Source organism: Somniosus microcephalus, chromosome 29, assembly GCF_052327205.1.
Source record: "Somniosus microcephalus isolate GS21.2 chromosome 29, FLI_Smic_1.0, whole genome shotgun sequence".
Lineage (NCBI taxonomy): Eukaryota > Metazoa > Chordata > Chondrichthyes > Squaliformes > Somniosidae > Somniosus > Somniosus microcephalus.
The window spans coordinates 42,802,806-42,824,649 of NC_141015.1; the positions used below are offsets into that span (position 1 = coordinate 42,802,806).

Sequence of the window (21,844 nt, forward strand, 5' to 3'; positions counted from 1 at the left end):
TATCCCATGGGTTTTCATAATGTATTCTGTATGCATCATACATAAAAAGGAATTGGGTATTGTTTAAAAAATGAATATATTATTTTGCATTTTGCCAGAGGCAGTGTATGTACTAATTTCATGGTGTGGCTTTCAAATAAGTATTCTTTAAATATTTCCTTTAAATGAATTTTCAAAGCAATTTAGTTATAGCAATTAGAGTGTAACCTTTTATCTCCACGAGATATAAAAAATAATTACTAGAAATGACACAGTCACTCCAGGTACAAGTAGAAGGGCTGTGTGTTAATTAATATTCTGCAAGTGGGGTAATCTGACCATGAGTGAACGATGATCAGTAGCATAAATGGGAAATGGATGCTATTTCAAGGCTACTTATTGTGTTTTCTTTTTACATCATATGGTAGATAATTAGTTGAAATGGTAAAGTTAAAAGTAAACATTACCATAAATATTTGAGCATAATGTACACTTTACCCCACTCAAAAAAATTCAAAATGGATCATGTATTATATAGCAATACTAAAATACTACCATTTTCCCTAAAATTCAGGGTCCAAACTGGCAGTGGAATACATTTTACACTGGGAAGGATTATAGTCAAAGATTTATGTAATTTGATTAACGCTGCGTAGACTGTGTCATAGTTATGCTGACATCATTGCTACATTTTTCACATGGTCTGCACACATAGGAGATGTCCAATTAGATATTGTAGAATCTGATTCAAGTGTATCTTCCTTTAGTTCTTTAGCCTGAAGTTTTAGCAAAATCTTTGAAGATATGAATTCCAGAAATGATTTATTTCAATTGATGGACTTTATATTATTTATCCAAAGAAAACAGAAAGGTAACATTAAAACAATTTGCTCAAAGCAAGATATTCCTTTTTTACCCATTTACCCATTTACCTTCTGTACTAGGTACCCTATAGAAACCTCAACAACAGGTGCAGTAGTCCTTAGCTTTGACCATCTTAAATTTCTAATAATGGAGCTGGCATTGAAAGATGGCAGATGCATGAAAAATATCAGAATCAGTTAATCTGAAGAAGAAATGATGCAACAGACTTTACGTAACGAGGTGCAGAATTAGCTGGCAGTTGAGGGAATGAGATAATGGACAGCTGGATTTTCTCAATAGGGGCGCGTTGGGGGCGGGACTGCTGGTTGTTGGATTTCAGTCCCGCCCCAACGACGTCTGGCCAACCCACGCTATTTTCCCTTGATTGACCTTGTTAAGCCCGCCCTGCGGGCTTAGCCAGCCAATTATAGGAAAGCCGGTGACAGAGGACGTCAGCATATGATGTTTCATCTGTCAAGAATTTTTGACAGATGAATTGTTAGTGTTTGACAGCTTTGAGAAGCTATCAAACACTGACAATCTCTGTTCTAAGGTGAGCCCTTGCACAAAGACTCACCAAAACCTCTTTCCTCAACAGAAATCAGATGGCTGCTGCATCAGAGAATACAGCAGCCATTCTGTCATCTCTGCCGTTGAGATGAGGCACCTCCAAATCCCCAAGGGTTGAAGCCTGCAGGAAGAAGCAAAGGTAAGTAAACTTTTTCTAACACTTTTCACTCACCTCCCATACTTACCTCTCCACACTTGCACCCATCACTCACCTCCACAGCGGACTTTTCGATCCCTCTCATCCCCGCAGACCCACTGCTCGCCTTGCTGACCCTGGCAAGGTTCGCAGCCGTCGGTAAGCCCACACTTGCAGGGGTAAAATGGGGATAAGCCTCTTAACTGCCTGTTAACTACCTGTTAACAGGCAGTGAATTGGCTCTAATCCCCTTCCCGCCTCCCGGGAAGATGGCATGGAGGCAGGTTGGGAGCGGGTTTGGTATCCGCTCCCAGTTTCTGCCATTTTCCCAGCAGTCCCACCTCCATACCCGCCTCCCCAGGGCAGGACAAATTCCCCCTAAGGTAATTGGGCTGAACCAAGCACACACAATACTGTGGACAGTCACATTCAAAATATTGAACAGCAGCCTGGTTTTCTGTTCTACTCGTCCTGTTTGTAAAGAATGGCTGCATTCTCCTGCCTGTCATTCTACAAAGCTACTTGATTCAGTTTTTTCTCTTCCCTGTGAAGGTACTTAGTTTGGGTTACCCTAGTATGAAACAGAGGTCAAGCTAAGCAAACAGAACTGAATAATCATTCCAGAAATGGAATCAATCGATTAACCTTTTGAATTGTGTACCGTCAGTGTTTATTTTCTTAACAATCAGGGTTTTTTGGGGAAGGAATGCCATTCATTAACTCATTGTTGTTCTTTAGTTCATAGATTGGCTAAATGGACAGGGTCAGGACCTACTGTTTTCTCAGCAGGTCACAACAAAACTGCAACCTAAAAGATTCTATAGCCACTCGTGCTGTGTTCTGAGTGACAGCAGGACAACATCACCCACATTAGAAACTGCCATCAAAACAACAGAATCAATGTACTTTTAATCATTGAGACTTGTCAATTCAACTGAAGTTGCAAACCAGCCTTCAGAGTTTTACTTGGGGACCTGATTTTACCTATTTTGACTTTGCCCCCTACATCGCTATATAATGCATCCCCCTCTAACTGCAAGGACATGCAAATAAGTCACTGATTGTTGTAACCTCTACACCAATAGAGTTGCATAGCTCTCAAAACTGAAGTTCTGTTTACCAACAAGGGTCTGAGCTGCAGAGCATTTATTTTTACTCAATATGGCATGCATTGGCTCTAAATTAGACTGTTTGACCTAACTGTTTGAGAATTCTGGCATTTGAGAATCACCACTGGGATTGACATCAGTTAAGGGCAAGGTGAGCAGCTAAACAGGGTCATTTTACATTAAGTGCTAAATCTTTGATCCTTTGAAACAGTATCCTCAGAAGCCATCTGTTTCATGGCATATTTACCCCACTGTCATTGTCATTCAGGTGCCTTGTTCTGAGCGTACCAGGATGTCCATTCACTTTTTAGTGGTTCAGACTTGTGCGGGCAGAAAGCTGGATGAGCAGACAGAAATTGGGAGGGAAATAACAAGCTTGCAAGGTTCAAAGACTTTTCTAAAGGAAGCTCAATGAGCAGATGGCAGCCATTGTTTCCTGAATATAACTGCAGCAATCTCCACCTTTCTCCAAAGTTTGTCTCTTACAGTGTGCACTTCACAAAAGATTTGATATTCTGTATGATCAAACACATTGATGTAATCCTGCAGTGGGTCAGTTAGGATCTTTCATGCGTGAGCAAAGTTGCGGAGGACACAAAGTCAGGAGATTCTTGAGCAGGATTCATATTTTTTGATACAAAGTCAAGACCAATTTTAAAGAATATATTCAGCAGGAGTACAGCAAATGGGATAGTTTATAAAATCAAAGTTGCACCTGTCACTGGCTTATTGTTTTGTGTGTGATTACATCAGTACTTTTTTTTACAACAGCATGTTCAGCTGAAACCAGATGAGCAAGAGCTTTGTGTTATAGGCTGTGGCACAATGATATCGCCAGCATTCTTGCCGTTTCAAATAACTCTGAGCCAAAAGAAAGGTAATGAAAGTAAAATTCCCAAAAGGAGACGGAGTATCATTAATGGTACCAAAATGTCCTGGGACTATCCTCTCTCTGAACTGAGATCGGGCAGTCTTATTCCAGCTCCTAGTGAGTGCTGTGTTATGGCCAGAATTTAGCATAAAACGCCAATCACAGCCAAAGAGGCCACAAGGATATCTGGTGGGGAGTGGGGGGAGGGTTTCCTTCTGAAATCTGGGTTAAGCCATGTAATTAAGATCAACAGTAGGAAGCTTTATACCGCATTAAATTTATGCTATACCTGACCTGGGATGTTTGAAGCTGACACACTGTAAATTCTGCAGATTTAAGGGCTCAAATTAAACCCTCTCCAAAAATATAATAAAAACCCATCAGAAATAAACTAAAATTCCTAACTCCATGGAGTTTTACGGAACAAAGGGCAGTGTTTCCTTGAGAACTTTTGCTTGCTTTTAAATGGCAGTGCGTCTTTAAATGGCTGTTTATGTCAGGCCTCTTTTCTGCCTTCTGTGGTCAAATAGGGCTGTAGTGAACTTGCTGGGTAATTTTGACTCTGGGTGATAGTGTAAAATAGGCAATATCGATTCAGCTGCCCATTTTACATCTCCCCCCGATTTCCATTTCCATTAACTTCAATTGAAATGAAAATCAGGAGAGATGTATTACTGGTGGCTAAATCTATATCGCCCATTTTACACTATCACCCAGAATCAAATCTACTCCCGCAGTGTCTATCCCTGAACTAGACATGACGATAGCGAAATTTGGTCCAGGGGCAAGGGATAGGAACACATAACTATAACTCCCCAGACCTGCAAAGTTCCTGTAACGAACCTGTTTCAGGGTTTAGTGTGTTCCAAGACTGAATGAAAAAGGAATTACTTTGCTAAGGTTTGAACAACTTTTTATACAGCAGCTCAGCTGCTACTTACAACTAGGGGCCATAAATATATGATAGTCACTAATAAATCCAATAGGGAATTCAGGAGAAACTTCTTTACTCAGAGAGTTGTGAGAATGTGGAACTCGCTACCATAGGGAGTAGTTGAGGCGAATAGAATAAATGCATTTAAGGCAAAGCGAGATAAATATGTGAGGGAGAAATTAATAGAAGACTATGTTGACAGAGGCGAGATGAAGTAGGGTGGGAGGAGGCTTGTGTGGAGCATAAACACTGGCATGGACCAGTTGGGCCGAATGGCCTATTTCTATGCTGTAAATTCTATGGGGGAAAAATTGAGTTGCACCCCCTTTGGGGTGCTAACTTCGCCAGGGCGCTACATTTAGCAGCCGAAATTCATCAGTAGCGCCCCAAGAGGGAAGCGGGGCGCTACTGGAAGCACCCCGCCTCCCTCTTGGGGCGCTGCGAGGGAATATCGTGGCGCTACAGGCTGCGGTACTGCAGGCCTTCCTCCCCTTCTTAAAGGGGAGGGGCCTTGCGCAGCGCGACCTGGGGCCCAGCTGGGCCACCAGGGATCAGAGAGCCGGCAAAAGAGCCCGGCACTCAAGAGAAGTGCCAGGCTCACGGAGCACAGCCGGCACTCCGCGGGGGGGCTACAGAGGAGGCCGGGGACAGCAATGGGGGCAGGCGCTGGCAGGCGGCCAGCAACAAAAATCGCCGCCCAGCACCTCGCCTTTAATAACGCTGCCCTGGCCACAGGTAGGCCCCCCGACCCTGTCGGATATAGCGTCTGGCGGTAAGTCAGGGGCCACTACTGAAGATTGCGGCCGGGGCGCGAAAGGGGCACTGCGCACGGCGATGACGTCATCGCCGACGGCGCAGCACCACAGGGCGCTAACGGTTACCGTCGCTGCTAACCTACCGCTGAATTTCGCGGGAGGTGTTGGCGGCGCTGGGCCCCATTAGCGCCCTCTTAGGGCACTAATGGGAGGTGCAAAGCAACCGAATTTTCCCCCTCTGCATAATTTCATCTTGCAGACTCTTGCCCTGTACAGTCAGGATCTAACCAATTGCCTAATTGAATCATTGTCAGATACTGATATTAAGGAAACATCTAAATTATAGACTCAAACTGAGATTAAATATTAACACTTATTGAAGTGAAGGAATGTCGATAAATGATTGTACTACATCATTAAAAGCACTGGCTCAATTCCAAAATTACAGACCCTGGTTGCATGTATATAGGGCAAAAAAGATGAATTTAAAATAAAATTCAAGCTTTTTGATTACAAACGGTGGCAGATTTGCAATATTAACAATTCTCTTGTGAAGATTATTGTAATACCTTTTACAAATTAGCACTTCTAGCACAGAATTCCACACAATGGGAATTCCTACATATGAGGAATTAAGTCACTGATTAGTGGGCCACACAATTTTCCTTCTAATGAATTAATATTCATCAGTTCTCCTCCTTCACCTAGTTCTGCAAAAGTTGCTGCAGTTTGATAAGAGACCATCATTCAGCCAGTAACCTGAAAATGCAATTTCTTTATTATTCTTTTTGAAAATGTTTATGATATAAAGACACAGCATGCAATTATTTTCCATATGAAGACCATCTCAAAGTACCTTTTGATAATTAATTGAAATGGATATCAGAAACCCCCAAATATCATTCTGAAGATTTAAAAAAAAAAAATAAATAAAAACAAAGCTCAGTATTTTACCATATGGAAGGCCCCACTGGCCAGAGTTCAGTTGCTTAACTCGTGGTCTTGATGATGCTAGGGGAGAACAAGACAATAAGAAAGAAAGACTTGCATTTATATAGCGCCTTTCATGACCACCAGACTTATCCCAAAGCGCTTTACAGCCAATGAAGTACTTTTTGAAGTGTAGTCACTGTTGTAATGTAGGAAACACGACAGCCAATTTGCACACAGCAAGCTCCCACAAACAGCGATATGATAGCAGAGGCATTACTACACGTATTTAGTAATTCATTAGAAAAAGATGTAGTGCCAGAGGACGGGCAGATACCTAACGTAATACCTAAATTTAAGAAGGGAGATAGAACATATCCAGGGAACTATAGACCAGTCAGCTTAACATCAGTAGTAGGAACAATAATGGAAACCCTATTGTGGTGTATGTGCCTTTAAGAGCCCCTGTGTACTATAATGCCGATAGTGGCCACTCGGGCTATATAAGCCTGTATAGTGTCTTGTATCTGTTAGTTCACCTCCAGACTTTGTCCAGTAAACACCTGTAAACCAACTCCTGCCTTCCGTGTCTCCATTAACACACAGATACAACAGTGGCGACGAATTGGAAACGGACTTACCTGCAATTCGGCAGCACCTCAAGGAGATCGATTCCTCAGACGAAAGTCGAAGAGAAGAAAAAAAAAGAAAAAACTGTGGTTTCACCAGCTAGCCGGGCTGGTGTCAGGTACTGCAATAATCCTTCCTGGGCGGCGGGCTGGAGCTCGATCGGCTGGCTCTGCAGCGGGGCCGAGCAGCGAAGGCGGAGGCAAACAGAGACGAGGAGTGGAGCACTCGGGAGACGGCCAGCTCTGCAAAGCAGGTCAGCGTTCGGACCAAGCAGAGGGAGGGAAAAGTCCCAGAGAGTCCGACGGGAACGAGTCTCCGACTATTAAAAGTATCTGTATAAATAAAAACCGCGGAGAACAGCATTATCAGTAGCGACAGCGGCGGGAAAGCGCGGGAGGCGCCATTTTTTTTCTCGGCAGGGAAGAAAGGAAAGCGCGGGAGGCGCCATTTTTTTTTCAGGATGCCTAAGACTGGCAATATTACTGCTTTCGATAATGACGTAGAGGATTGGACCACATATGTGGAAAGAGTGGAGGTATATTGCACAGCGAATGAAATAGAGAATGATAAAAAGACATCGATACTTCTAAATCTAATGGGCGCAAAGACATACGGGCTGTTACGAAACTTAATCACTCCAGCCAAACCGATGGACAAGAATTTTAAGGAGATTGTTGATACCCTACAGGAACACTTAAACCCAACACTGCTGCTGATAGCAGAACGATTCAAATTCTTCAGGAGGAATCAGCACAAGAATGAAAGTAACGCTGATTACCTCACCGAATTAAGGAAGCTGTCAAAGCACTGCCAATTCGGAGCAGGACTGGCAGATTCTCTTCGAAACAAATTCGTCTGCGGTCTCCTAAGTGAAGGAACACAGAAAAGGCTACTTTCTGAGAAAGATTTAACACTGGACAAGGCTTTCAGTGTGGCTGTATCATACAAAGCAGCAGCAAGAGGAGCTGCAGAGATACAGCAAAAGCCACAGAATTTCGGCACCCATGAAATGACACAGGGTTTCGAGAGCTGCTATCGCTGCGGCAGATCCATCCATGACCAGAGGGACTGCTGGTTCAAGGACAAAGCATGCAGGCAATGCGGAAAGATGGGACACATTGCACGTGTATGCCGATCTGGAAACAAAAAATCCACTGACAGAAAAAAAATCAATAAGGAAAAGTACAGAAAGGTACAAATGATGACGGACAGTAGCTCCGAAGACCAGAAGAGCGATAGCGACTCCGGAAACAAGAGACTAAGCTGTCTCAAATTACATAATGTAATTGCCAAAGAAGATTACCAGACCATTTGGGTTACCCTCACGATAGCGGGGTCCCCAGTTAAAATGGAGCTAGATACAGGATCAGCTCTGACCGTCATAAATCGACGGGATTACGAGCGGCTATTTCCGCATATACCTTTGAAAGACACATCCATTATCTTGAAAACATATACGGGGCAGAAAGTATACCCCAGAGGGAAAATAAGGGTGCCTGTTGTATACAACGGCAAGGAAATACAGAAGTTGTATTTATACGTTCTGCAAGATGGTGGTCCACCGCTGTTGGGACGTGAATGGATCAGGAAGATACGTTTAGACTGGCACTCCATTCAGGCACTGACGGTGACCAGTAAGAAAAAAAATGATGATGACGTCATACCTGAACGATTAAAAGACATTTTGGCCAACGCCAAAGAAGTGTTCCAACAGGAACTAGGAACCTTGAAAGGCGTCACCGCCTCAATAAAAGTGGAAGATGTGGCAATTCCCAAGTTTTTTAAGGCAAAGCCGGTGCCATATGCAATTCGTCCAGCAGTCGAGGCAGAGCTGGAGAATTTAGAAAAGACAGGTGTGTTATCCAAGATGGATTGGAGCGAGTGGGCAACACCCATTGTCCCGGTCATGAAGAAAACGTTGAATAATGATAAATCTGAAGAACAGAGAAAAATTCGCATCTGTGGGGACTTCAAGGTGACTGTAAACCCGGTCCTTCACACAGTACAGTATCCTCTTCCGAGGATAGAAGATATTTTCGCCTCACTATCCGGAGGGAAACGTTTCACCAAAATTGACTTGGCACAGGCATATCTACAGATGGAGGTTGAGGAGGCCTCTAAAAAGTATCTCACGATAAACACACACAAAGGCCTGTACCAGTACAATCGACTGGTTTTCGGAATAGCATCAGCTCCAGCTATCTGGCAAAGAGTTATGGAGCAAGTCCTGCAAGGGATTCCGGGGACTCAATGCTACCTAGACAACATCCTTGTAACAGGAGAAAACGACAACGAGCACCTTGCCAATTTGGAGCAGGTGCTCACTAAGCTGAGAGAACGGGGCCTACAAGCAAATCGCCCCAAGTGCGAATTTTTTCAGAAACAAATATCATATTGTGGCCACATAATTAACGAAGAAGGGTTGCATAAGTCACCTGAAAAAATTGAAGCGGTCATAAAAGCCCCAGCACCTGAAAATGTCTCACAATTAAGGTCGTTCCTGGGATTGATAAATTACTATCATAAATTTTTACCGAACTTGTCGACTATTCTGCACCCTCTTAACGAACTGCTACAAACGGGAGTAATTTGGAAATGGAGCGAAGACTGTAAACGTGCCTTCCATAAATGTAAAGGCTTGATCACGTCCAAGGAAGTTTTGGCTCATTACAACCCATCACTGCCAATCAGACTGGCGTGCGATGCATCCACTTATGGCGTAGGAGCGGTATTATCGCATAGATTCCCTGATGGCTCAGAGCGGCCGATAGCTTTTGCGTCACGCTCATTGAACTCAGCTGAGCGTAACTATGCCCAGATCGACAGGGAAGCACTCAGCCTGGTATGGGGAGTGAAGAAATTCAACCATTACCTACACGGACAAAAATTGACTTTGTTGACTGACCATCAACCCCTCGTCTCCATATTCAACCCTAAAAAGGGCGTTCCCATGATGACAGCGCAAAGGCTACAGAGGTGGTCCCTTTTCCTAGGGGCACACCAATATGACATAGAATACAAAGGATCAAAACAGCATGGAAATGCTGACGGTTTATCGCGTCTACCGTTGCCAACGGTAGAAGAGGCACCTACAGTGGACCCAGTGGAAATGTTCCACTCAACCATAGTAGAATGTCTACCAGTAACAAATTCTACCATTGAAAAAGAAACGAGAAATGACCCGACTCTCTCACGAGTCTACGATTTAACGGTGAAGGGATGGCCAGCACATGGCGAACCACTGTTGCTAGCATTCTCGCAAAGAAGAGAACAGCTGTCAGTGTGCCGAGGAACCTTGATGTGTGGATCCAGAGTGGTGATTCCACCCAAACTCCAGGATAAAGTGCTAAAGGAGCTTCACGAGGGGCATCTGGGTGGAGTGAAAATGAAGAACCTAGCCAGAGCGTTTGTGTGGTGGCCAGGTATCGATGGAGACATCGAAGAAATGACCAAGGGCTGTCTAGGATGCCAGAAGGTCCAAAACGCCCCACCACAAGCCCCTCTACATCCATGGGAGTGGCCCTCATCTCCATGGCAAAGGGTATACATCGACTTTGCTGGTCCATTTATGGACTCAATGTTCTTAATCGCGGTTGATGCACACTCCAAGTGGCCGGAGGTAATAAAGATGTCCTCCACCACTACGGAAAAAACCATCACAGTATTAAGGACCATATTTGCCAGGAATGGGCTGCCTGAACAGATCTGTTCTGGTAATGGACCACAATTTGTGTCCGAAGAATTCAGGAAGTTCTTAAAAAACAATGGGGTTAAGCACTACACGTCCGCCCCATACCATCCCGCCACCAATGGATTGGCTGAAAGGTTTGTCCAGACCTTCAAGAAGGCCATAAAGGCTATGGGTAATGAAGACATTAATCTACAGCATAAGGTAGATAACTTCTTGTTTGCCTACAGGAATGCAACATATGTGGTTACAAACCAAACTCCCGCCATGATGTTTTTCAATAGAAGACTAAGATGCCGGCTGGATTTGATCAAGCCAAACATCAGAAGGGACGTAGAGAACCAGCAATTTCAAGGCATGAATGCAAGGCCAACTAGAACCTTTCAGATAGGTCAACAAGTTTTGGCCCGGGACTACCGTACCGAGAAATGGCAGCCTGGAACTATTTGCACACGACTAGGACCACTGATGTATACCGTGGACATTGGAGAAAGCATAATAAGGTGCCACTCTATTCGCCTAATGATGAAGCAGAGATACCCATGGTATCTACCTCCGATCCGGTGATACTGGAACCAGATGAACCCGACACTGGCATTCAAGCCGAATCGACCTTGCCCAAAGAACCTACTACACCACCAAAAACTACTACACCACCGAGGCATTATCTGGACCGAGTCAGGAAACCTCCAGAGAGACTGACTTATAATTGATTAACTGCAGCAAATGTGTAGATTATTGTTCTTGTACACATGTTAATAACAATTACTTAAAATGTTATGTACTGGTTGTCTAAAAGGGGAGGAATTGTGGTGTATGTGCCTTTAAGAGCCCCTGTGTACTGTAATGCCGATAGTGGCCACTCGGGCTATATAAGCCTGTATAGTGTCTTGTATCTGTTAGTTCACCTCCAGACTTTGTCCAGTAAACACCTGTAAACCAACTCCTGCCTTCCGTGTCTCCATTAACACACGGATACAACACCTATTAAAGGAGAAAATGGAAGAACATCTAGAAACCAAAAATATAATAATAGATAGTCAGCATGGATTTCTAAAGGGAAAGACTTGCTTGACCAACCTAGTTGAAATTTTTGAAGGGGTAACAGAGAGAGTAGACAAGGTTAATTCAGTAGCTGTAATTTATCTAGATTTTCAAAAGGCCTTCAATAAAGTACCACATAATAGACTAATGAATAAGGTCAGGGAATGCGGAGTCAGGGGACAAGTAGCAGAATGGATAGCTAGCTGGCTTCAAGACAGAAAGCAGAGAGTAGGGGTAAAGGGTAGTATTCAGAGTGGCAGAAGGTGGGCAGTGGTGTTCCACAAGGATCAGTGCTGGGACCACTGCTGTTCACAATTTACATTAACGATTTAGACTTTGGAATCAAAAACACATTTTCTAAATTTGCGGATGACACCAAATTGGGGGGTGATAGTCAATACTGAGAAGGACTGCAACAAATTACAGGAGGACATTAATAAACTTGCAGAATGGGCATATAATTGGCAAATGAAGTTCAACACAGATAAATGTGAGGTAATACAATTTGGTAAGAAAAATAGGGCGGTCACATATTACTTGGAAAATAAGAATTTAAATGGGGTACGGGAGCAAAGGGAACTCGACGTACAAATACACAAATCACTAAAAGTATTGACACAGGTTAAAAAAGCAAACCAAGCACTAGGGTTTATTTCTAGAGGGATAGAATTGAAAAGTAGTGAAGTTATGCTAAACCTGTATCGAACCTTGGTTAGACCACACTTGGAGTACTGCGTACAATTCTGGAAGCCATATTATAAAAACATATATATAAAGGCACTGGAGAGGGTGCAGAGAAGATTTACAAGGATGATACCAGAAATGCGAGGGTATACCTATCAGGAAAGGACGAACAGGCTGGGTCTCTTTTCTCTTGAAAAGAGAAGGCTGAGGGGTGACCTAATAGAGGTCTTTAAAATTATGAAAGGTTTTGATAGAGTGGATACAGAGAGAGTGTTTCCACTTGTGGGGAAGAGCAAAACTAGAGGCCATCAATATAAGATAGTCACCAAGAAATCAAATAGGGAATTCAGAAGAAACTTCTTTACCCAGAGAGTGGTGAGAATGTGGAACTCACTATCACAGGGAGTGGTTGAAGCGAATAGTATAGATGCATTTAAGGGGCGGTTAGATAAGCATATGATGGAGAAGGGAACAGAGGGTTATGCTGATAGAGTTAGATGAGGAAAGACGGGAGGAGGCTCGAGTGGAGCATAAGTGCCAACATGGACTGGTTGGGCCGAATAGCCAGTTTCTGTGCTGCATTTCCTCTGTAATCCGATGTAATAATGACCAGATAACCTGTTTTAGTGATGTTGATTTGAGGGATAAATATTGGCCAGGACACCAGGGAGAACTCACCTGCTCTTCTCAAAATAGTGCCATAGGATCTTTTACGTCCACCTGAAAGAGCAGACGGGGCCTCAGTTTAATGTCTCATCCAAAAGCCAGCATGTGACAGTGCAGCACTCCCTCAGTAGTGCACTGGGAGTGTCAGCCTAGCTTTTTGTGCTCAAGTCTCTGGAGTGGAACTTTGAACCCACAACCTTCTGACTCAGAGGCGAGAGTGCTACCAACTGAGCCACAGCTGACACTTATATATTTTAAAAGAACTGCTTAATTTAAAACATCTTTTTACAATTGTTCAGGCAGGATCTGCACATCAAGCTGCTAAAGATTTCACGATTAATATTATGGTATACCTGTGTTACTGATTTGTTTTGTTTAACGAGAAGTGTAATCCAACTCACCCGAAAGGAAACTGATGGGTTTGGATCGGGCACCTGATTTACACTCCGCCCAACTTTACTATCTATTGAACTCAATGGAAAGTAAAAATTAGGCCAGGTTTAAAACAGGCACCCAATCCCATCCGAAATAACAACAGAAAATGCTGGAAAAACTCAGCAGGTCAGGCAACATCCGTGGAGAGAAATTTGAGTTGACGTTTCGGGTTGGACCCTTCTTCAAAACTGGGCTTGCTATCACCCAATCCCATCCTGTCATTTTCCCGCCAGTTTGAGTTGGGTTAAAATTAAACCGAATAGACAGTCAAATAAAGATACATAAAAGCCTGGGAATTAATGTGAGCAAAGTTATCATACAAATACATAACACCCTCATACCAAATTGCTCTCTGCTTTTTAACAGAGGCATTAACCCAATGAAAATAAATGGATTAACCTAATGGAGAGAGTAATTTGATTTGAATGAGCTACACATTTCTAGGCTGAAGTGATTCCAATTTATCCAGACACCTTTTCCAATGAGCATTACTCATTCAAGTCATGTACTTCTTTGATTATATATTGGTATAGAAAGGAAAGGGAGGCTTTTGACGTTTTTACAACTGTTCAGTAATAACCTGTATTGAATACTGCTGATCTTTGGGCTATCCATTTATAAACTGAACTATTTCAGGGGGATGGTCACCTCCCCTTACTCATTTATATGATTAGTCTAAAGGAACCACAATCTCAGACTGTCCTGGATCAGTTCTAGCTCTATTACAAGCCCAGTTATATCTCATTACAGCAACACCCTCATTAGACCACACACGAAAAGTCATCTTGAGCTCCTCGGTATAACAAGGTCTGACCATACTGTTATGGCTATCAGATAAGCAGACAGCTGTGAATGTATATTTCAGCTGGAACTCTGATAGGAAATCAACACCAGTTTATTTGTGGTGAAAGGAGCCCAGAATGACTGGCGAGTCTGTTCCGTTCAATTCTTCCCCCGCCCCCTGGTGCTACTCCCATATACACTGCAGCCTGAATTGAGATCAAGAAGCATCATTTCTTCCTGTGTGAAAACTAGCAGTAGCAGCATGAAATTAAAGTTCGCGTACAAAAATATAAAAAGGGGGAGACACCAAGAAAATGAAAAGTGAGGGGGGAGAAAATATCAGGACAAGTGGACAAAACAGAAAAGGGAGCAGACTTGGTCAGCGAAGAGAAGGAAAAAAAGTGAACTGTGGTGGCAGAAACCGCCCTATTGTTCACTGAACCATCATACCTTCAATTGCAGGAACTGTTTCCAATTAATTAGTGGGAAGCCAAACAAAAAGATTAAAACAACCAGTGGTCCAACAAAATAGCAAATCATTCCCAACACTTTCAAGGCATTTGTATCGCTGTGTGTTCCAGAAAAATAAGACAATCTGCTGAAAGTCTTGAGGTTGCTTTTCAGTTTCAATTATTGAACTGGTGCTATGTTTTGCATTTTTATACTTAAAAAAAAATTGGGGAGAGGGAGAGTGCTGAGAGCAAATTGGACCAAAAAAAGTAAAAAACAGTTTGATTGAAAGGGTTGGGAAGTCCTGATCTTTTGTGGCACTGAGTGTTTTCGCAATGCACCTGGCTCATTTGAGAGAACAGTTCTTGTTGGAATAATTCAGTTAATTACAGTTGCCGTGGACAATGGTGCTCCAGCCATCACTGTCTTAAAATGCGGAGGGAGGAAAACTAACAATGTAGATGTCTCCACAATGGACAGGTCCTGAATCCAGGGATGCAAGTATATATAATTGTGGAAATGAACTAGTGTTTATAGATCAATCATTGATCTTGTTATTTGAGAAAAATGCATATTTTTTAGTTTTGCCTGACTGAAAATATGGTTTATATATTTTAATATCAGTTTTTAGTATATTGGAAGCCAATTCAAGGGCAGCTAGGCACCTTAATAATGAGCCATTCATTTGAATCCATTGGATAAGAGTGGTGAGCTTTACCTGGTGATAAATTATTGGAGGTGTTAAAGGGGAATGACACCCAATAACCATGGAACTGATACTAACTTTAAAGTCTTTGCCACATTGAAGAAGAGTGTCTGCTTCTACCAGGACACACTAATTCAGCACTTTTATATTTGTTCATGCAGCTGGCAGCAGGAGAATGGTGCACGTATTGTCAGCTCCACTTTTATCGTGTAGAAGGACTTTAACACCTTTCTTCTCTTCTGCCTTCCTCACAAAATAATGTTTGCGTGAACCATTCTTGTATTCATCTCCCCCCATCCCCCTCCCCCCCGCACACACTGATAGTGGCCAACTTTACCCACATCAATGGGCCAGAGACTACTACTTAAATTTCTTTTGGTTTTTGCTTTAGTGAAATTTAATCTTAGTCGCTGATGACAATCAAATGTTTAGTCAAATGTAATGGAGATTTGCTTAAAAAAAACTCTGCTGTATTAAATATTTTGACAGTGTACAATAAGCCATTGTGGTTTTCTTCACCTTATGGACACAACTAAGAAGGTAAAAGTATGACAATCCTCCTTTAAATAACTTGTGCTGCAAAAGATTCCTGGTGCCAGCACCACATGCTAACTCCTTAAGCTCTGAACTTTGCACATTTACTCTGCGCCATGGAGGCTGCATAGTTTACAATGAACCATGTACATTGGCTGCTTTATTGTTCTGAACTGTGTTACAGGACTCGTGTTACATCAATAAACTGTCATCCAACCTCGGCACTGTTCTAGCAGATGCACCATTCCCATCATACCTTGGCAATGTTACTGGCGTGATCTGAATGTGACAGTTCCACCTGTTGACTGCCGTTGCAACACTGATTTACAAAAATAATTATGGGGCCTGAATCTATGAGTCATGCAGATAGTACATGTGATTGGTTGGTGGCACATACTCTGCACATATCAATGCTGTTGCAAAAACTGTTATAACCTTACACCCAAAGCACGGACAAGTTCAAATGTACTTACTTCAATGAGGTCATAGTCTGAGAAAGGAAGAGTGAGGAACAGAATTTATTGAAGCCACATGAGGAATTCTGTCAGACTGTTTTAAACAAGTAAATCAAAAAAAAAAGTTCCAAAAGAAAAATTATAAATTAGATTTTTTTTAGACAAGTTTGCATGTTTTTTTCCAAGTGTGAAACAACTTAGGAAACTGAAATGGAAGCGATTTTTACAAAATTTAAATTTCATCCTTTGGTGTCTTCATTGTAGGTGTTCATGTTTGGACTGGGCACATTTTTCATGGATGAAGTACTGGAACTAAACAAATGAGCTGGAATCTAAAAGAAAGACTTGCATTTGTAAGATTTGCAAAATTTCTGCATTTCCCCAAAGGCTGTTATTAATAAACAGGACCCTGCGTGGACATTTTAAATCAAAAAGGGTACCCAAGATGGCGTCTGTGCCTCGTGGCAGAAAGCCTGTGAGACTTTAAAATGGAGTCTGCAACGCAGACAGCTTGTGGATCGAAACCCAAAGCGGCAGTGTCTGTGAAGAGAGAGGGCTAGATTTTCATGGAGCCGCCAGGCGGGGTTTCAGGCGTGTGGGGGGGGGGGAAATCCCGAATTTGGGGGTCCCGACACCATCCCGCCCAAAATCCCGCCCCACGTAAGTTTCGGGGCAGCAGGTACCCGCCCCGCACTGGGACCCGCCGAAACCAGGCGGGAAGGGATTAGTGCCAATTAACTGCCTGTTAACAGGTAGTTAACAGGCAGTTTTTAGCCTAATTCCTATTTTGAGGGGTTTTCGTGTGGGTTTCCCGACGGCTCCAAACCACGCCAGGTTGAAGCAGGCGGGCCGTCGGGTTGAAGGAGTTGGAGGGGTCGCGATGTTGGCGCTCAGGTGAGTGATGGGTGCATGAGTGCAAAGGTAAGTGTGTTTGGTATGTCTAAAGTGTGTAAAGAACTTTTACTTACCTGTACTTACCTTCACAGCCTTTCTTCCTGTAGCCGTCGGGAGCGCATCACTCAGCCGGAACTGAAAGCTGAATGGCTGCGATCTGTGAAAAGTGACAGCCTTCAGCTTTGAGTGTCAGTAAGAGTTCTAACTGAGTCTGTGCAGAATGACTCATGTCAGAACTCAGACTGTCAGTGTTTCACAGCTTCAAACAGCTGTCAAACGCTGATACAGGTAGACTACCCTTTATCCGGACTTCCGAAAACCGAAACCCTCTAAAAACCGAAGGTTTTTTCGTTCAACGTAAGTCGTGCGTACGACTTACGCTGAACGAAAAAACCTTCGGTTTTTAGAGGGTTCCGGTTTCGGAAGTTCGGATAAAGGGTAAGTCGTGCGCACGACCCCCCGCCGACCCCCCCGCAGACCCCGCCGGCCCCGACAACCGCCGACCCCGCCAGCCCCGACAACCGCCGACCCCCCCGTGGACCCCGCCGGTCCCGACAACCGCTGACCCCGCCAGCCCCGACAACCGCCGACCCCGCCAGCCCCGACAACCGCCGACACCCCCGCGGACCCCGCCGGCCCCGACAACCGCCGACCCCCCCGCGTACCCCGCCGGCCCCGACCCCCGCCGACCCCGACTGACTTACGCTGAGCGTCAGCGTAAGTCGTGCGCACGACCCCCCGCCGACCCCGACTGACTTACGCTGAGCATCAGCGTAAGTCGTGCGCACGACCCCCTGCCGACCCCCCCACGGACCCCCGCCGACCCACCTTTCGAAATCCGAAATTCTCCTTTATCCGAAACTCGGCTGGTCCCGAGGTTTTCGGATAAAGGATAGTCTACCTGTATTTCATCTGTCAAAAACTCTTAGATGAAATTTCAGTCTGTGATGTCACCTGTTGCCGGGTGGCCCTTAATTGGCCTACTGAGCCCGCTGGGCGGGCTCAACAAGGTCAATCAAGGGAAAATCGCGCGGATTGGCTGGACGTCGAAGTAGGCGGGTCAAAAACCCGAAAGGGGAAGTCCTGCCTTCTTCCCGACAGGTTCGGGAAAATCTACCCTTTTGTATTTTGAAACCAGACAGGACTCTGAATTATGCATTAGACCAAATTGGAGACAAATCTAAATTCAGTTTAGGCCTATAGTTAAGGCCATCAAGCAGTCTACATATATTATTGGAAACAGATTAACAGAGCCATCGAGGCTGGACAGGCCCATCAAGGAACTTTCATGACAATACAAGTCAATTATCGGGCCGGTAGATGCGATTACCGGCCATCTAAAAACAGTTAGTATGGATTGCTACCATTATTTAAAATAGCCCGCCAAGATTAAGACAAAGAACTAACCTGATTTGGCGTGCAGATAAGGGTTTCGAAAAAGGTATAATTGAAGGCCCCCGGGTAGCAATCGGGGTGGTGCGCTGTGCTGTCCTGGTGCTGCTGCTCTTCGGCCCCTCGCCCTCGTGGCTGCCGCTCTTGCCCCGTCCCGCGCTTACCCCTTGCCCGTGCCCTTTTCCCACTCCATCTGGAATCGCCCCGGCACCGGGTCGGGCGGACACGGACAATTCAGGCCAGGCGAGGCGGGACGCGACGAGGGGAGGAGGGAAGACCACCGGAGGGAAGGCCACCTGAGGAAGACCGGCTGAAGAAGACCAACTGAGGAGACGAACTGAGGGGAGGCTTCGAATTATCGGGCCTTCAGCCTCAGCCGACCTTCGAATATCTGCACACCAACTCAATCTGTCAGCTGTCGACGAAAATCATCCCTGTAAGGTAAAGTACCCAAACAGAGACTTTAACTTTGGGGTACTCGAACCTGGACAACGCCCTTGCAGCGCTCAGAGGCCACGTGACGATGGCAGGCTCCAGAGAGCACCAAGAGCGAACCCCGAACCCAACCGCTGTTTTGAGTCTAACAAACCTTTTGATTGGTGAGCATGAATTTCTGACCCCTCATAGCTTAATCTAGTTAGGTATAGGGGGTGGGATAAGGATAAGGGGATTGTTAAGATAGTTGTTTTCCCTCGATGTGCCGTGTGTTCCCCATTCCCTGTATAAGTATAGTTATTATTCTTTTGTATTTTCGCTAGTAGAAGTGTACACTAATAATTTTTCCATAAGATTGTATCAAGTTTTCCGCTTCAATAAAATCTTGGTTTTTGTTTACATCCAACCACCTGTCTACTCGAGTCTTCTTTGTATCGCCGCCTTGTACCTAAGTCCGGTGTCTACAACCCAGGGGCGTGGGAGCGATTCGAACCGCTCACAAAACAGTCAGGGGCATAACTGACTGTGCGTACGCACCAAACACCACCACACGCCACCCCCTACACATTTATATAGTGCCATTCATGACCTCAGGTCGTCCCAAAGTGCTTTACAGCCAATGAAGTACCTTTGAAGTCAAGGTTCCCGCTCTTGATCGCTGTTCAGCGGCCCCTGCTGGAAAGTACATACACGTGGGTGGAATGGAATCACCTGCGGATCTTCGCTGTCCAGGCTTATGTACCTGGGGGAGGGACAGAAGGGAACCTCGTACCCATGGAACTGCACCCCGGCAAGAGTCAGTGTCGTCAGGAGAGGAGGAGAAAATTGGAAAGGGGGAAAATAAATCTCCATGTGGTAGAATCAGACATGTTTCAGAGCACTTTCTCGATGTGCATGACTAAATTTCTTTGCCATAACAGTGCTAATCTCCATATGGTAAAAACATGGCACGTTAAAGTACATACTATAGCTCTCAATAGCGCAGTGATGATCAGCAAATGGTTAAAAAAAATTAGAGCTTGTACAAATTTAGCAGCACAGCTAATATTTTTGTACCCTGGGATTATCAGGCAACTGTAGATTGTGCACCTGCAGTGTGCCATATATACAGGTAATTAAGAAGGCGTGCATGTGTTGGTCTCATATTCAATCAGCTGGGGCCACTCCACTGTAACCTATTCCAAAAACCTGCAGTTGAGATTTTTCAACACTTGATGCACCTGTTCCCTACCCTTAACTAAGAAAACTTGTGCCATTTATCAAACTAAGTGGTGTTCGTTTTGACAGTGTCTGGATAGATGTGACAGAACAGTCTTTTAAGATACAGACCCAGTGGCTGCTATTGAGTTATGACAGATATTTGCACAGTGCGCATCATAGAGTGAAAATAGACTTCAGGTTACCTTTGACCTTGCTCATCAAACGCCTTCAAAATAATTGTGCACAGAGAACTGAACAGGTTTAAAAGCCTCCGTAAATGAATGGGACCTTCTTGTTTGAATGCAGCAGAAGCTGATGCTTTCTGGGAAGACAAGCCACTGTCTACAAAGAGGATTGCACTTGAGGTTTTAGTAATCAGATCGTACTGTTGATGTGTAGCAGTGACAGGTGCATGTGTTACAATTCGAGAGCTCAAAAAAATGATGTCATAGTAGGGTCGAGTTCCAAAGTGGTTTCCAAATACAAATCTGGCTGATGCAGGGTTCTCTCAGCTTTTGGGGGTTTTTCCCCCCAAATCAAACTTTGCATTTATTTAGATTTGCAGATAACATGCAAGACCAGTTTCAAGTTAACTAGATATTCAGGGTTTTTGAGCAAAGTATAATCAGCAACAGATAATTGTTTAGCTTAATACAAGAAGGTGCTGGCTCCATCTTGCGATATAGCTCTATGGGCAATAGCTACCCTGTGACATCCCATCCAGAGTGGCTCTTCCTCATGTGGAAGCCTCGAGAATAATTGACAGCTGGCTATTCCACCGGAGAGATCATCCCAGCCGAGCCCAACTCTGTCCCCCACCCAAGCACTTCCACCAGGAAGATGATCAGGTTACAAAATATCGTATTTATTTTCCCCCTTCCCTCTTTCCAACCCATGGGTTATTAGCCAGTTGTAGTGCAGTTTGTCATTGAAATAATAAAACCTCTTGCTTTGTAAAACATTCTGGAGGAAGGAGAGGGAAGGAAGTTCCTTCACCCTCCTTTCACCAACCCGCCACATTTTCCAATTTAAAGAAGATATTAGAGCACAACTGGGCAAAGAGCAGGGACGCATATCATTTTTTTGTTACACACAGCTGGACGCCCCAAGGGTGAATAGCACGGAGCAATGGCATGTATTTAATTTCTTTTATACAGCCAGGAGCCACAGTCAGAGGCCAAAGAATGGGAAGAAGGCCTGAGCATAGGGTCACAGTCTCAGCAAAAGAGTGAGGAGCAGCAGGCTGCAATTTACTACAGCCAGGAGCGAAACCATAGCGCGAGGCTGAAGAGCAGGAGGCAGTCGGTTGCATTTTAGTATTATTTTGTACAGTCAGGAGGGCTGCTATAGGAACAGGGTCTCAAAACAAAAAAAAAAGAAAAAGCAGAGGAACAGGCTTTGAAAAGATGGGCTTTAAAAAATATTAAAATAAATTTAAGAACTTAAAACTTATCTGCAGCCAATTTTGGAAAATGTAAAATTTGAAAAAATAAAACTATAAGATGGCAGACTGAGTTCCAACAGACTTCAGAAATTCACTGTACAGCGCCACCTCATGGCCAGAGTCTGTATTGTGACAGTTGACATAGCAAAATTCAACGGGAAACATTGACATAGTAATTTATAATGGGAAATATTGATACAAAAGCCTGACCAAAAACTCATGACAACAGGAAGTATGGTTTTAATACAGGAACTGC

At 44.0% G+C, this 21,844-nt stretch overlaps 2 long non-coding RNA genes across 2 annotated transcripts in view; one reads left to right on the forward strand and one right to left on the reverse strand.

Moving 5' to 3' along the window:
- LOC147098691 (uncharacterized) overlaps positions 1–16,801 on the forward strand; it is a 170,244-nt gene extending 153,443 nt beyond the window's left edge. Inside the window, exon 3 of the long non-coding RNA XR_015074217.1 lies at positions 16,488–16,801. This is a non-coding gene — a long non-coding RNA (uncharacterized LOC147098691). The remainder of the gene's footprint in view (positions 1–16,487) is intronic.
- The window catches only part of LOC147098692 (uncharacterized), a 93,726-nt gene extending 73,264 nt beyond the window's left edge, over positions 1–20,462 (reverse strand). The window contains exons 1-2 of the long non-coding RNA XR_015074216.1: positions 20,348–20,462; positions 19,573–19,724 (exon numbers count right to left, since the gene is read on the reverse strand). This is a non-coding gene — a long non-coding RNA (uncharacterized LOC147098692). The remainder of the gene's footprint in view (positions 1–19,572; positions 19,725–20,347) is intronic.
- Between the last annotated feature and the right edge of the window lie 1,382 nt (positions 20,463–21,844).